This window comes from Eleginops maclovinus, chromosome 7 (genome assembly GCF_036324505.1).
Source record: "Eleginops maclovinus isolate JMC-PN-2008 ecotype Puerto Natales chromosome 7, JC_Emac_rtc_rv5, whole genome shotgun sequence".
NCBI lineage: Eukaryota > Metazoa > Chordata > Actinopteri > Perciformes > Eleginopidae > Eleginops > Eleginops maclovinus.
In genome coordinates this window covers 24,105,527-24,120,452 of record NC_086355.1, presented here as the reverse complement: position 1 = coordinate 24,120,452, position 14,926 = coordinate 24,105,527, and positions in this window count along the sequence as shown.

Below are 14,926 nucleotides of genomic sequence, written 5' to 3'. Positions count from 1 at the left end.
TTCTGCATCAGACACCAATGCTTGTCAGTGGTGGAAAGTAACTAAATACATTTACTCAAGTACTGTTCTTAAGTACTTTTAAAATCTTTTTTCTTGTGTTTTTGTTGTTGTTTATGTCGTTTTATTTGTATTCATTGTATTTGCATTTCACATTATATCTTGTATTTGTATTGATCTTTTATCATGCCATCTATTTGTTTATATTTGCACTGTGGGACTGCCAGAAACGGTATTTCAATGTTCTGTATAACACATGTGGAAACTTTGACAATAAAGTGAACTTTGACTTTGACTTTGACTTATTTGTTCATCTGTAAAGCCCCCTGAGACGTGTTTCTGACATTGGGCTGCATAAATCACTTTGATTTGAAAAACACATTTGGGTTAGGCTACTTGTACTTTATCCGAGTATTTTAATTTACTACTACTTACTTTATACTTTTACTCTACCAAATTTTGGAAGCAAATGTTGTACTTCTTACTCCACTACATGTATTTTATTGATTTATTTACCCGTTACTTCATAAATTCAGGATTTTCACACACAATACTTAGAAAAACTTTGTTTAGTATGATTATTTGGTATAGATTAATCCAAAATTGCCATGAGAGGGTTAACAGACAATTAATATTTATTAAGGTGATATTAATGAATTCAATGTGAAATTGTGTTGCTTTTGCTTTAAATTATTTAAATTATTTTACTTAAGTACCATTCTCGATGCATTACTTTTACTTGAAGTTCAGTATTTTTTAAATGTGGTACATTGAAAAAACTGAAACGTTGACTTGAATGAAATATTATGTCAAAACATTTCACATAGGCTACTGTATTACGTTAGTTGAAAGCACCACTATTACGTTTAAATAAAGAATATCACGGTCAACTTAATATTATTGCTTTCAACTAACGTAATACAGTATGTGAAATGTTTTGACATAATACATTTCATTGAAGTCAACGTTTCAGTGTATTAATACTTTTACTCAAGTAAAGATCTGAATACTTCTCCACCAGTGATGCTAGCGTTGACGCTGCATCGGGATCCGTATGGTTGCTTTAGAGATCTTGAAGCTGTAATTGCATTGTTTTTCTGAAGTGATTCAGTGAGTGGTTGGACAGATAATCATAACACTCAGACCTTAAACAATCTAAACGCACATTCCCCAACACACACATATCCAGTCTGTAGTTAGAGCTGCTTGTTTTAAAAAGTAGACGGCAAACAATTTTCATAATTCATGCCGTGTTTATTCCCATCCCTTTTCATCTGAGCTGGAGCCCTTTATTCAGCAGGGCAGCGGTGCAGCAGGCAGACATGTTGTGGACAAACAGCATTTATTATGGGATGCATGTAGATCCATAGCAAGTAACCCTGTCCGTGCCAGTGCATTTAAATACTCAGTGGGTTAAAAGTCTGCCTTAATTTTAAGCGAAGTGAAATAAATTGAAGACGGAAAATAATTGCTGTTATTCTCACTGTACTGGTTTTTAAATGTGATTTTATTATTATAACATTCATTTAGGAATAGGCTACTCAACATAAAGTCACACACGTGAAATGATGAAGGGCTTTAAACTTTTACAAACTTCCATCCATTTTTAAATAATTAATAAAGAAAAATAAAATGAAAATAGCACAGAACAGGTGAATCACAGTGAGACTGAAGCTGTGGGGCCCCTGGTCTTCTGGGGGCCGGGGCAGCAACATTTGGACAAGTTGGAGACCTAACCACAATACAAATCTCAATCGAAATCCTGCATTTCACTATGGGAGAAGTGATGTGAGTGTGTAAACGAAGGTATGATTTTTCCCTTGTCATTGAAATAAATAACATAAACACAATATCACACACATGCATGAATATACTGCTGCAGTTGACAGTCATGTTCCAAGGAAAGACAAAGCATTGCTGCATATTATAAAAACTACCGTATAACATTTTTATTTCTACATTACCAACACATTATAACAGTGCACCCATCTTTTATATTTATGTTTACAAGTTTAATGTTTAGTTCTACCGAATTACCCCATTTATATATATATTCATTTCTTTAAAAAACACAATAAAAAACAATTTTCTCTCTCTTATAACTCACAGAAGTGGCATCAAAAGTAAAAGTAGTCATTTGATAGAACGGTCTCTTCCCGTTGTGTTGTAGTAATAAACATATTGGATTGTTTTGCACTGATGGGTAATCAACATTTTAACAGGTGGAGATAATTTAAAACCCCTTATCTCGTCAAAAAGTTATCATATAAAACACCTTGAGATGTATCAACACCCAAAACACGCACTCAATAAACCAATGGAAGACAGAACAGCAAAAGGCACTATATGGTATAACACAATGATGAACAAACATGCAAAAATAAAACAAAGAATAGCACAAATGACAAGAATATAAAAAGGAAAAACTATCAATCCATAAATTAGGGAAAATGATATTACAAAAAAGATAGAAACAAATATTTTTAATCTGCAATAATATGACAAATAATGCAAATGTACAGGTAACTTATTCCAACAAGAAGGAACCATTCAATATTGATATACTGTTGGGCAGTTTATTGAAATACATTGTGTCCTTTGACTTGCTTATATAATGGATAGTGTATCAAAAGGTATAGGAGTCCAAAGTAGAATAAAATGGAAAAACATAACCTTACAATGTACTGTGTCTAAGTTGATATCCTCTACCCGGTATACCTGGCAGACAATATGTACTACATTGTAGACAAAATGCAATGTTTTCCTGTTTGATTAATGAGTTATGATAAGGGTTATGTAATGGAATACATTAATAGGTCTTACTGTATGTAATAGTAACCACACAGATAAATGTGAGTGTGTGCCCACACACAGTATTTTTGTGTCTACGTACATGCATAATATATTGATGGGTTTTTGATACCAAATTAATTTTTAAATAATTTGTACATTAAGTTGTGGTAATTGTTGAATATGTGGCTACTTTGAACGCAACCATGATCCTGATGAGATAGTTGGACATCCCTTCTCTTCTTCATAACAGGTTTCATGGCCTCACATTCTTTCCTTCATTCATTCTCCATCATCTTTCATCCCTGCATTGTTTTGTTGTTTTTTGCACAACCTTGTACACATTAAATCTCACACAGTCTAAGAAGTGTTTGGCATCTTTAAGAGACTGCTCTGGTGTTTTAGCCCTCCTGTCTTGGGCGTTCCTGCTCAAATGTGTCCGGTTTGTTTTAACTGCTCTTACATGAACACAAAAACCATTAATCATCACCGCATTTTATTTAACAGCTGTAAACAATGTATCAGACTGCTGGTTTACATGAATACCTACGGTGAATATATAAAGAATAAACACTGAAAACAGCCCCAGAAAAATTGAAGAGACCACTTCAGCATCACCATTTTCTCTTGTTTTATTATTTATAGGTATGTCTCTGAGTTAAATTATTATTTTTTCTGTTTTATTGTATTCTATAAACTACTGACAACATTTTCTCTGTGAATTAAACAGACACTGGAATGGCTGCCATACATGTAGAGATTAAGATTTAAGAAACATTTGGAGTGGTCTCTTCATTTTTTCCGGAGCTGTATGTGTTCCTGAATGAACATGGTTGTTGATCAGATGGAAGAACATAATAGGGTTACCCATTCATTTCCTGTTGAGGCCATTCTTGAACCATAGGTGTTAGAAAGTTGACTGAACCACTCAAAATTCAATTAAAGTGGTGATCAGCAATTTAAATGTTCAAATGCCTACTGTGGAGGATAGCATAAGGCCTTGAAGCAATCAAATGTAAAACACAATATTTATAATTGATGAAATAGGTCGGATTTGACCCGACCACAGGAGGGATAAATATGGGGGAAACTCCACAAACGTGAATTTCATGTGTGCTCCACTCAGACTCGTCCTGGGACAGAGAGTGGAGTAAAGATGGAGAACAGAGAGTGACTCAGAGGGACCTTCAGCCCGGCTGCTCTCAGGCTGGGGGTGCTGCCGCCTGCTGTCTCCCTGTGAACCTGCATCATGCCCGAGTGGCCTCTCTGAAAGCTCCTATGCACATGGGCGACCTCTGTGGCTGCGTGGACCTTGAGGCCCGTGCACGTCCTCAGCAGAGGGTGAGAGCCAGTGTCAGGCTCGCCGGTCTCCTCCGTGCTGCTGCCGTCCTACAGACAGGAATGTTAATGAGCTTTCTGATGGGAATAAAAAATGTAAGTGCAGACAGTAAAGAGTCAGAGCAAAGAGGAGAATGAAGGTGAGGAGGAGAGACCCCACCAATCTGAAGTTTGATTGGAAAGCTGTTAGATATTTGGATCATACAGTATTACCAAACGCATTCCTTTGAGATGACTTCATGCAGCCGGGGACTGTGCAGCTCATTATTATCCACATTTTTATGGGAACATATTGTTTGAATAAACTAATCGCCCGCTTTAGTGGCTGATCCAAAAGAAATGTATACCTCACTAATACACATCAACCCTGTGTGTCTGTAACTTTGACTGAGATTTAACACTTGTGTGGTGTTTGGGTCAAATTGACCCACTTACGTTTTTCACCTGAAACTCCATGGCCTTAGCTTCTTGTATGTAATGACCAAACAAATAGACTCACACACGTTTTCCATTCATAAAATGTTGGGTTGATTTGACCCGTGTTCAATACTGACACATGGACCCCCCTACACGGACACATAAAAAAACACACAAAAACTCACACAGCCTAACACAAACACTACATTGTTATAATTTGAGCAATGTAAAAACGTCTATTGTTCCGTTTCTATTTTATTAGATAAGCCTGCATTATGCAACCCAAGTCTTTAATATAGTGCATGTGGATGTTCTTCTCATACATTATAACTTTGTGAGCAAAAAAGAAGATGTTTGTTAAATGTGATCTGGCAGAGAGTATTTGCCACCATTAATCATTAATGTTACCATAATTATTGGGAAGACAATACATGTTACGGATTGTTTATTTTATTTGTTTCTGTATTGGTTTTTTTCATTGTATACTGTATTTCTTTATTTAGGGGCCAGTATTTATATGTCAGTGTTTGACAAAGATCCAAATGCTTTTCAACGCTAAACGCAAAAATAATTATTCATGAAAGGCAAACTAATAAATTATGCTTCCTAACCATTTGATATTTATTGATATGGTTTATCTTTACTGTTCATTCAATTCAATATGTTGATCCTTTTCGTCCTGTACTGCTACAGAATCCAATTATAATAGACTAAATCTTTAATTGTTAAAACGAACTGCAGAGGTTTAAAGAAATTTCTCCTGCCTAAAAATGATAAAACAAATCTTCCAATAGTGGGTAAACTGGACATTTGTGGAATATACTGTTGTATATACTGTTCAGCTTTAAAAATCAATATTACTTTTGGACGTGAAAACCTAATAAGTTGTATTGTCAAAAGTGACTTCCATGACACAAAGAGTTATTGTAAACGCCTTAAGGCATGTCAGAATCATAATAAAAATTGGGTTTATTTAGTAGGTTTACAATTTCATGAATTTGCTTTGGTGCATAATGGCGCATACATAATCAAAGTAAGAGGAATTAAGCTGTACAAAAGGATCAAATACAGAACTATTATAAAAAAAATACACCAGAGAAAGAAATGTTTACAAGGAGTACACAAGCGTACAAGAACAACATGTCATATTACTATGAAAAATAAAACAAGCAGTTTACCAGATTTTAAAGCATGAAGAATAACTTTTTTACTTGTATTAATCGTACAAGGGAAACTTTTGTTCTCCCTTTCTGGGTACATGCATTACAAACACACATATAAACACCCACGTTGATGGAGCGGTGCCTTGCTCAAGAACCCCTCTGCAGTGCCCAGGTTTTTTGGTCCTTACTGTGACTAGAACCCAAGCCAAGTTCTTCAGGACTGAGCTAATGCTGCCCCTAAGTGGAAGAACCATGCCATTTTAAGGGGTGAGGTGGCAGCGCAGAGAAGAGACAGTTGAGTTTGCAGAGTTCAGCACTTACTGAAAGGGACGGAGAGATAAGATTGTTTCTCAAAGTCAAGGAAGGACCATTTAAATTACAACTTTGCCTCAGAGTGTTTAAGAGCCTGCACAAGATGTAGCTCTTTGTCTTTAAACTGGATGAATGACTTGACTTTGAGAAACGATCTTACCTCTCCGACTCTCCTCAGGTCCATGCAGAGTGAAGGGGAGGGAAAAGCCTCTGAGAACAGAGGAGACTCTGTCCTCTTATCTGCCGTCACTGAGCGACAGACAGTCAGTTCCTCCTCTGTGGGTTCTCGCAGGGCAGCAGAGCAGTGACTCCTTCTCTATCTGCAGGTAAGATTTAAAGCATTCAGAGGATTTATTTGTCAAACGCACAATTGTTACACAAGTTATGGCAATTAAAGTCCCAGGCTCCTCCTGCAATGCAACACACTATATACCTAGCCTTAAAGAAAAAGACAAAACAGAGGAATAGACATTATGCTGCAAAGTAAGATAAATAGAGTAATAAATATGTGGAATAGACAGATGTAGACGCAACTACAAAATGCATTTCCTGCTGAAAATCCATGTTAATGCTGTAAAGGGCAAATTTGTTGATGAACTTTGCTGAAAATGCAAAAAAAGCTGAATATTTGAATAGCGGAATGGTGACTGTAGCTGTATAAAAAAACAAATAGCTTCAATTTCTTGAAATAGTTGAATACATGAATAGCTGAAGTGTAGTAGTAGTGGTAGTAGTAGTAGTAGTAGTAGTAGTAGTAGTAGTAGTAGTAGTAGTAGTAGTAGTAGTAGTAGCAGTATTAGTAGTAGCAGTTGTTGTAATAGGAGCAGTAAGAATTGTAGTAGTAGTAGTAGTTGCAGTAGTGTGTGTGTGTGTGTGTGTGTGTGTGTGTGTGTGTGTGTGTGTGTGTGTGTGTGTGTGTGTGTGTGTGTGTTTGTGGTCCGCACCTGTAGCTGTACCTTTCCAGCAGTGGCTCAGTAAGTAGGGGCTTGGACTGGGAATCGTAGGGTCGCCGGTTCAAGTCCCCGAACAGACTTGAAATATGGAAGGTGGACTGCTACTTGGAGAGGTCCCCTGCTGTGGTGCCCTTGAGCAAGGCACCGACACCTCCAATCCCTGCTCCCCGGGCGCTGCACGATAGCTACCCACTGCTCCTAGTACTAGGATGGGTTAAATGCAGAGGACTAATTTCACTGTGTGCTCTGCTGTGTGCATGTATGTGACAAATAAAGAGGGTTTCATCCTCCGATTCTATCTACCTGATGTTACGTTTAGGTACGCAGCCCTACCCTGAACGCTTTGTTACTGATTCCAGACCTTAATGGTCTTCCCACGTGGCATGACAAACAAATTCACTCTGCGCAGTCCTTTAACTAACGCCGCAAAAATTACACAAAGCAACAAAGGCCGCCAATGCCAGCAAAGGAAAAAAGGCTGACCTGCTTTTGAGTCTTTTTGACCAATCAGAACGCTGGATCAGCCAAGGTCTCGCAATGTCTCGTTAGACTGTGGCGAGAGGATCTCAAATCAAAGATGGCTCTGATTTCAAGTTTCAGCGCGGCACTGTACGTCTTTTCCAGTGCTAAATGTTCGTCCTTGTGGTAGGATTTACGCATCTTCAGTCACAAAATAAGCATACTACTTGGTGTAAATTGATATCGGTACAGTACCGGTACTTCATGATCCGGTATTTTGGACCTGTACCGAATTGATTTTCACGGTACAGTACCGGTACGCAGCCCTAGTAGCCTATAGTGATATTCTTGGGCTTTTATTTTGAAAAAACAAAACTTATTCCTACGCCTACTGCAACTATACAGTAAATCTATAGGGCTTTTATTTTGAAGGGGTAAATTGTTGGGGGTATTAGAATCTGTCTGTCCTTCTGTCTGTGAGTAAGTCAGTCGGGCAGTCAACATACTGTATGTAGTAAAATCATCCAGTGTTTGTGTGTGCGTGTATGAGTTTGTCTGTTGGTGTGTCTTCTCTGATTGGATGATGTCACTCAGCTGTGTCTGCCCAAATCTGCCCAGTAACTCGGTTACCGTGGTCACCTGCAGCAGCAGAGGGCGGCTCATTCGCAATGCATTGGGGTTTACTGCTGACAATTTTGCTTCAAGTTCAAAAACGATGGGTCCTATCAAAAGATCACCTGACCGTGAGCATCAGGGAGCCCTGATCAATGAATGTACAGTATATGCTTTTTTTTTGTTGTGTTTTGTGTGTAAAATGTGGACATGGCAGCAGTTTGTCTAAAGTGTACTTCTTTCTGCTCTGAAGAAAGATCCGAACACATTTAACATAGGAGTCTATTGGGAAGCTGGGTGGAGTTTTTGTCACTGATCAAAAATGCTAGATCAGTGATAAAATCAAGGCACTGAGGCAAGCCAGACTAATTGTGCTACTGAAATATTTTTGAAATTATTTGAATAGAGTGTATATTTTGGTTTTTTTTATACATTTTTCTGGTTTCTGTAGCTGAAAGTATGCTGAAGTTGGCGAGTTTGATTGGGTGAAATGATAATTAGAAGAAGAAGACGGAAAAATACCGATTTGAAGAACACTAGTGGAATGCTGCTGAACAGCATCCACACTAAAAAAGCATTTCCTGATTGAAATCTGTGTGAATGCTGTAAACTGCGCAAATGTGTTGCTGAACTTGGCTGAAAGTGCAGAAAAAGTTGAATATTTTGGGCTGGACCTTTGGTGAATTCAGAACGCTGTTGGAATGTAGGGAATGTTGCAAAATATTATTTAATAAATCGTTAAGCTAGCTAACTAGAATACATTGCATGGATGTATAATAAGAACTGGACACAGCATTGGAGGCGGGGCCTCGTTCATTCCTATGAGAGCTGCTCATTGTCGCATGAAGACAAATCACAAATGACCCATCATGCCTTGCTGTCAGACACCCAATTGTTCTTGGTAGGGTGTGAGTTTTGCATGTATGTGATCGTGAAATGGTGTTGTAATGTAAATGATCTTTGATGTTTCCCTATAAGAGAGTCTGTGACACACAGAGCATGAGGCACTCAGAAGGGGTCGTCATGCTTGCAAGCATTAAAACATGGCTCTAAAAAACGTTATATCGATATTGTGTTTCTTTGCATATTTGCCTAACCCATCATTTTCTCTAGACAGCAGCTGATTTTAAGTTGCGACAACAAGTGCTTCCTCTGGGCTTGATACATTGTCACTTACTCCAAACGTTAGATTTAGACTACAAAGAAGTATTACGTAGGCTTGTCAAGCATGGATGCGCAGTCTTCCAGCTATGCATCAAATTTAATTTCTGTATATGTTCTTACTTTTTTTGATTACTTGGCAAGCTAACCTGAACATCAACACCAAAACCACCTGTTATATTGTGAACATGGCTGTAAAGTAATAGGTGTCCCACAGAACCCCCTGATGGCTATCTTTGACCAACAGGTTCTCCGATAGACCAGGTCTATATTGGGTTGCACAGACCAATCCCTTCACTTTGAGTTTGAAACTCTTCCATCAGGCCGTAGATTTAGAGTACAAGTGCAATATGAGTAGACACTCCTTTGTTACTTTCAGGTTTATTACTACAGCCTCTGTATGCCTATGTCACTAATACTAAAAAACACCCAGAATACCTAGTATTAGTTCTACCCATTACAAGTAATCTTTTTGCATGAACATGGCAAAGGAGCACTGTATTTACACCTTGGGCCTTGGTCTTCTAGCACATAACATGCACATCTATGCTGAGCCTTGGAAATATCATTTAATCATGTATGTCACAAGAACCAATGTATAAAGTCAAGTTCAGGTCATAAAATTCCCCTTTGAAACATTGACATGTATGTAAATTGTGTTCGCACAGAGGAAAGTAACAGAACGTAACAGAACGGTAAAATCTCTTAAGCTTGTGTTACCACAGACCTTAATTTAGACATCTAACCAAAAACCCATAAAAGAAACCCCCACTGACTTTGAGGTGAGGGAACCGTAAGTGCTAACATGCTGACTCATCTCAAGGTTTTAGGACTCATTCCTGCAGCACTCTAGGTTCACAGGTTAAGCGTGTTTAAGTTCACCGAGACCAACACGTGGAAGTATTTTTATTTTATTAGTTCTGTAATTGTGCCCCAATCAGCCGATTTCGGATGTACCCCCTGAGGCTCTTCAACTGCTCCTGCTGGACCATGGCAGGATCTGCATCTTTGAGCAGGGCTTCAGCATTCTGAAAGACACAATTAGAAAACATTCAGTGGCTCACAAACCATGCCCCTTATAGCGTCTACAATATACAGTATAAATACATTTAAACATTTTACTAATTATTTCATGCCCAACCCTTGTGTGGCTTTAAGTTTAACCCACAAACAAATACACTCTTAATAACAAGGCAATTTTAAAATCTGTGCTCTGAAAAACAATACTTTCCATCAGCACTAAGAGGCTGCAGCTTTAGCCATCCTGCTGTTTGGCAACTGGGACTTTCTGTCGGGTGCATCAATTCAGATACTCGTCTGTTGAATCACTTCTCTCCTTCATGAAGTTTCTAATTCATAATTAAAAAGAATAACATCAGTTAAACATGTCATTGGCTTTACTGATTTTACAGTAAAGTGCAAGAAGAACTGCTGCTCTTTTGCAAGACTTGGCAGAGAGTCCATGATGTAGACCTGTCGCGATTCCACGTTTGCAGCAACAAGGAACCAGTGTCCATGTCTGCACACTGGCAGGAAAATCCAGTTATACTCCTCAAACCACACCAGTTCACTCAAACAAAACATGTTCTTAATAAGAGCACAACAACAACATTAAGTTCTGCATTGTTGATGACTAAAATTATTTTGTTTACCTTTTTGTAATCCCAGACGATGTACTCAGACTTGTTCCAAAAATTCACCATGGCACACTGAATAACACACACTTGCTTGGTGGATTCTTGTGCCAGGACTCCAATATAGGCATGTATTATCTACATGTGATACAAAAGAAAACCCTCATATACAATTTAATCAGTATTTAATTGTAACTTGGCTGTTGCTATCAGGCAAAGTGTAACAGATACCAGCAAAATATATAATCTCATGCTGACAATAATGGGTAAAAAGGGTGAATATTTTGAAATTAAAAGCAAAGCGTCCACCTCGGGTGTGGGGTGGGGAGGAGAGGTCATCACAACGAGGTCTCTTGGCTGGAATAATCAGATTGATAACATTTACTTTAAAACACCCTGCATGCAGGGACAGATCTTCAGTTATTTCTGTTCACCTCTTTTTTTAAAAGTAAAGTTTCTTTGTCTCTTTGGTCTTCCTTGTCTGTTCTTCACTGATGTGATTTTGAGAGTAACTTTCATGTCATCAGCATCATTCATTAAAGAAAGGCCCCCTTGCCTCTTTGGCTCACTTTCTGTTCCGGTGCATTCATTTGCCACCATCATGACATCATCATCAACTATATGTGCAGCATCTCTATCCGACTTCAACCTCTCCAGACTAGATGTTTCAGACATTTGGCCAATTTCAAGTAATGCCACCTTCCTGTTAAGCTTCCAGCTGTGAAGCAGTTGTTTCAGAATCTGGAACATTCCGTCATATTATTTACCCCCTGAGCTTGCTATCAGAGTTGTTACCTCCATGGCCACAGGATGGACTGCATTAAATCGGTAATTCCCACTGAGCTTCTCACTGTGTTCAGGTGGCTTCAATGTGGTTTGAAAGGAACCTGAAAGGTAATTTCCAACCGCAACTGGTTGGCCGCCAACTCAATGCCATCCAGGGTGAAACAATGATGGGTCATTAAGGGACACATTTTCGTATTTCCGGCAGGAAATAATGTTGGCACATGGAAGTCCAAATGACACAAGAGTTACAAGAGCATCCTTTCATGTCTTTGTCCACTGTGTATGTCTTATGTCTACCCTGGCCTTTCCAGTAAACACAGTAGTCTTTGTGATTCTTTCCAATGCAGATTTGACTGCTGTCAGATTTTTGTAGCTCTTCAGCCACTATTCTGTCACTAAGGATTTTGGATAAATCCATTGCCATCTGGCCGTCACAGCAAGTGTCCAACAACTGATACATGGTCATTGTTGAATCCTGGAAACTCTTCTCACATTCTTTACTGTCTATGAATCTGATCAATTCAATAAGGCTTTCAGAAACTAAAAGATTTGGTTCAAGGAACATCTTCAGTTTTTGGAAATGGCTTTCAATCCTGTTATTTGTGTTATTTCCCATGGTGGGCATGTCCTGTCTAAAGACATGAGCCCACATTTCTCTTAGGGCATCCCAGTTGGTCAGAAAATAATCCACACATCTCTCATCTGGGCATTGCTCTTTCAGCTTGTATGCCTGAGTCATATCTTTGTATTGTTTCACTGTACAGTATTGAGCGGAGTGTGGACAGAAGACTTTTCTTTTGTTCTTTCGAAAGAAAGATACTGTTCAACTGTACCATGTTCATTTTCCACTGCTAAACATTGGACGACTTAGCCTTGCCGGCTTGTTTTGTATGTAGAGTCTACAAATACAATGTCAGGTTTCCTCTCAAATGCACGACACACTTCCAGGGACTGAATAAAAAGCATTTGGAAAAGTCCTAAATTGTCAGCTACTATTTCTGCTGCTCAGATTGAAGAGGAACAATGCGGTTTTCGTCCTGGTCGTGGAACAACGGACCAGCTTTTCACTCTCGCAAGGATCCTGGAGGGGGCCTGGGAGTACGCTCATCCGGTCTACATGTGCTTTGTGGATTTGGAGAAGGCGTATGACCGGGTTCCCAGGGAGATACTGTGGGAGGTGCTGCGGGAGTATGGGGTGAGGGTGTCTCTACTCAGGGCCATCCAATCTCTGTACTCTCAAAGCGAGAGCTGTGTCCGGGTCCTCGGTAGCACGTCGGACCGATTTCCGGTGAGGGTTGGCCTCCGCCAGGGCTGCGCTTTGTCACCAATCCTGTTTGTGATATTCATGGACAGGATTTTGAGGCGTAGTCGTGGGGGAGGGGGTCTGCAGTTCGGTGGGCTAAGGATTGCATCACTGCTTTTTGCAGATGATGTGGTCCTAATGGCTTCATCGGTCTGTGACCTTCAGCACTCACTGGATCGGTTCGCGGCCGAGTGTGAAGCGGCTGGGATGAGGATCAGCACCTCCAAATCTGAGGCCATGGTTCTCAGCAGGAAACCGATGTATTGTCCATTCCAGGTAGGGAATGAAGCCTTACCCCAAGTGAAGGAGTTCAAGTATCTCAGGGTCTTGTTCTCGAGTGAGGGAACAATGGAGCGTGAGATGGGCAGGAGAATCGCAGCAGCGGGAGCGGTACTGCAGTCGCTTTACCGCACCGTTGTGACGAAAAGAGAGCTGAGCCAGAAGGCAAAGCCCTCTGTCTACCGGGCCATCTTCGTTCCTACCCTCACCTATGGTCATGAAGGATGGGTCATGACCGAAAGAACGAGATCGCGGATACAAGCGGCCGAAATGGGATTTCTCAGCAGGGTGGCTGGCATCTCCCTTAGGGATAAGGTGAGAAGTTCAGTCATCCGGGAGGGACTCGGGGTAGAACCGCTGCTCCTTTGCGTTGAAAGGAGCCAGTTGAGGTGGTTCGGGCACCTAGTGAGGATGCCACCTGTGCGCCTCCCTAGGGAGGTGTTCCAGGCACGTCCAGCTGGGAAGAGACCGAGGGGTAGACCTAGGACCAGGTGGAGGGATTATATCTCTTCGCTGGCCTGGGAGCATCTTGGAATCTCCCAGTCAGAGCTGGTTGATGTGGCCAGGGAAAGAGAAGTTTGGGGCTCTCTGCTGGAGCTGTTACCTCCGCGACCCTGACGGATAAGCGGGAGAAGATGGATGGATGGATATTTCTGCTGTGTGTCCTTTTTCTTTCAAGTTTTTGACAATATTCACTATCATTTCAGCTTCACTTTGGTCATTTTGTGCACTTTTTTAAACTTGTTGTTTGATGTTGTTTATGTCTTTAAGCTTGAGGTGCTTTCCATAACTTTGTAAGAAAATTGTAAAAACATTAAAAAAAAATAAAGAAAAGTATACCATTATATTTACTTTCTAGTCTCACAAAATGTACTTGTGTTACCGACTCCCCTTCAACCGTAGCAGCCTTTCAATATCAGCTCTTTCTTCTGCATTTGAGCGCCTATTTTTGGGGTATTTGTGAAAAAGCAGATGAGATATAGGAGTGTTGTGTTCATCCTCCACTCTTCTGACACAGAGTTTCCCCTTATTCCGGTCATATCAAAGCTGAAAGGCCACGGAACACCCCAGCTGCAGATAATGCTGGAATGGCCTCACATGTTTGCCTATAGTCAAATAACACAGACATGAGTTAGCACTTCTAAATAGTGTCCCTCTTTGGTAACATTTTAATATGTCATATATATGCCTTTAGTTAATAATGAACACATATGGCCAATTTGTAGTGTTTACTATAGTACAGAGGGTATACACAACTATATGCCTTCTCTGACACATCATGGAGTCACCAGCCGCTTATTTTCACCTGCATGCGAGGACCTTCACTGGCAGGTCATAACATGTGCAGAGGTTAATGATATTTCTAATGAATTACCATGGACTAATGATTTGTTTATGATTATTTCACGATTTACTACTATGACTTACAACACAAGTGATATGTTAACAAAGCACATATTAATTATTTAGAAAGTTTTTGTTGATGATTAGTTCATTATTAGCTAAAGGCTTATAAATGACTTGACATGATTTATTACAGGTTTATAGATGACTTGTAACACATTTATTATATGTTATCATAGCACTTATTAATCATTTACAAACAATATTTTTCAATATTAAGTAAAGACTTATACATTAAGTATGGTTTCAAGGTTTCAAGGTTTCAAGGTTTTATTGGTCATATGCACTGCATATACAGCGTATATGTTGGCAATGAAA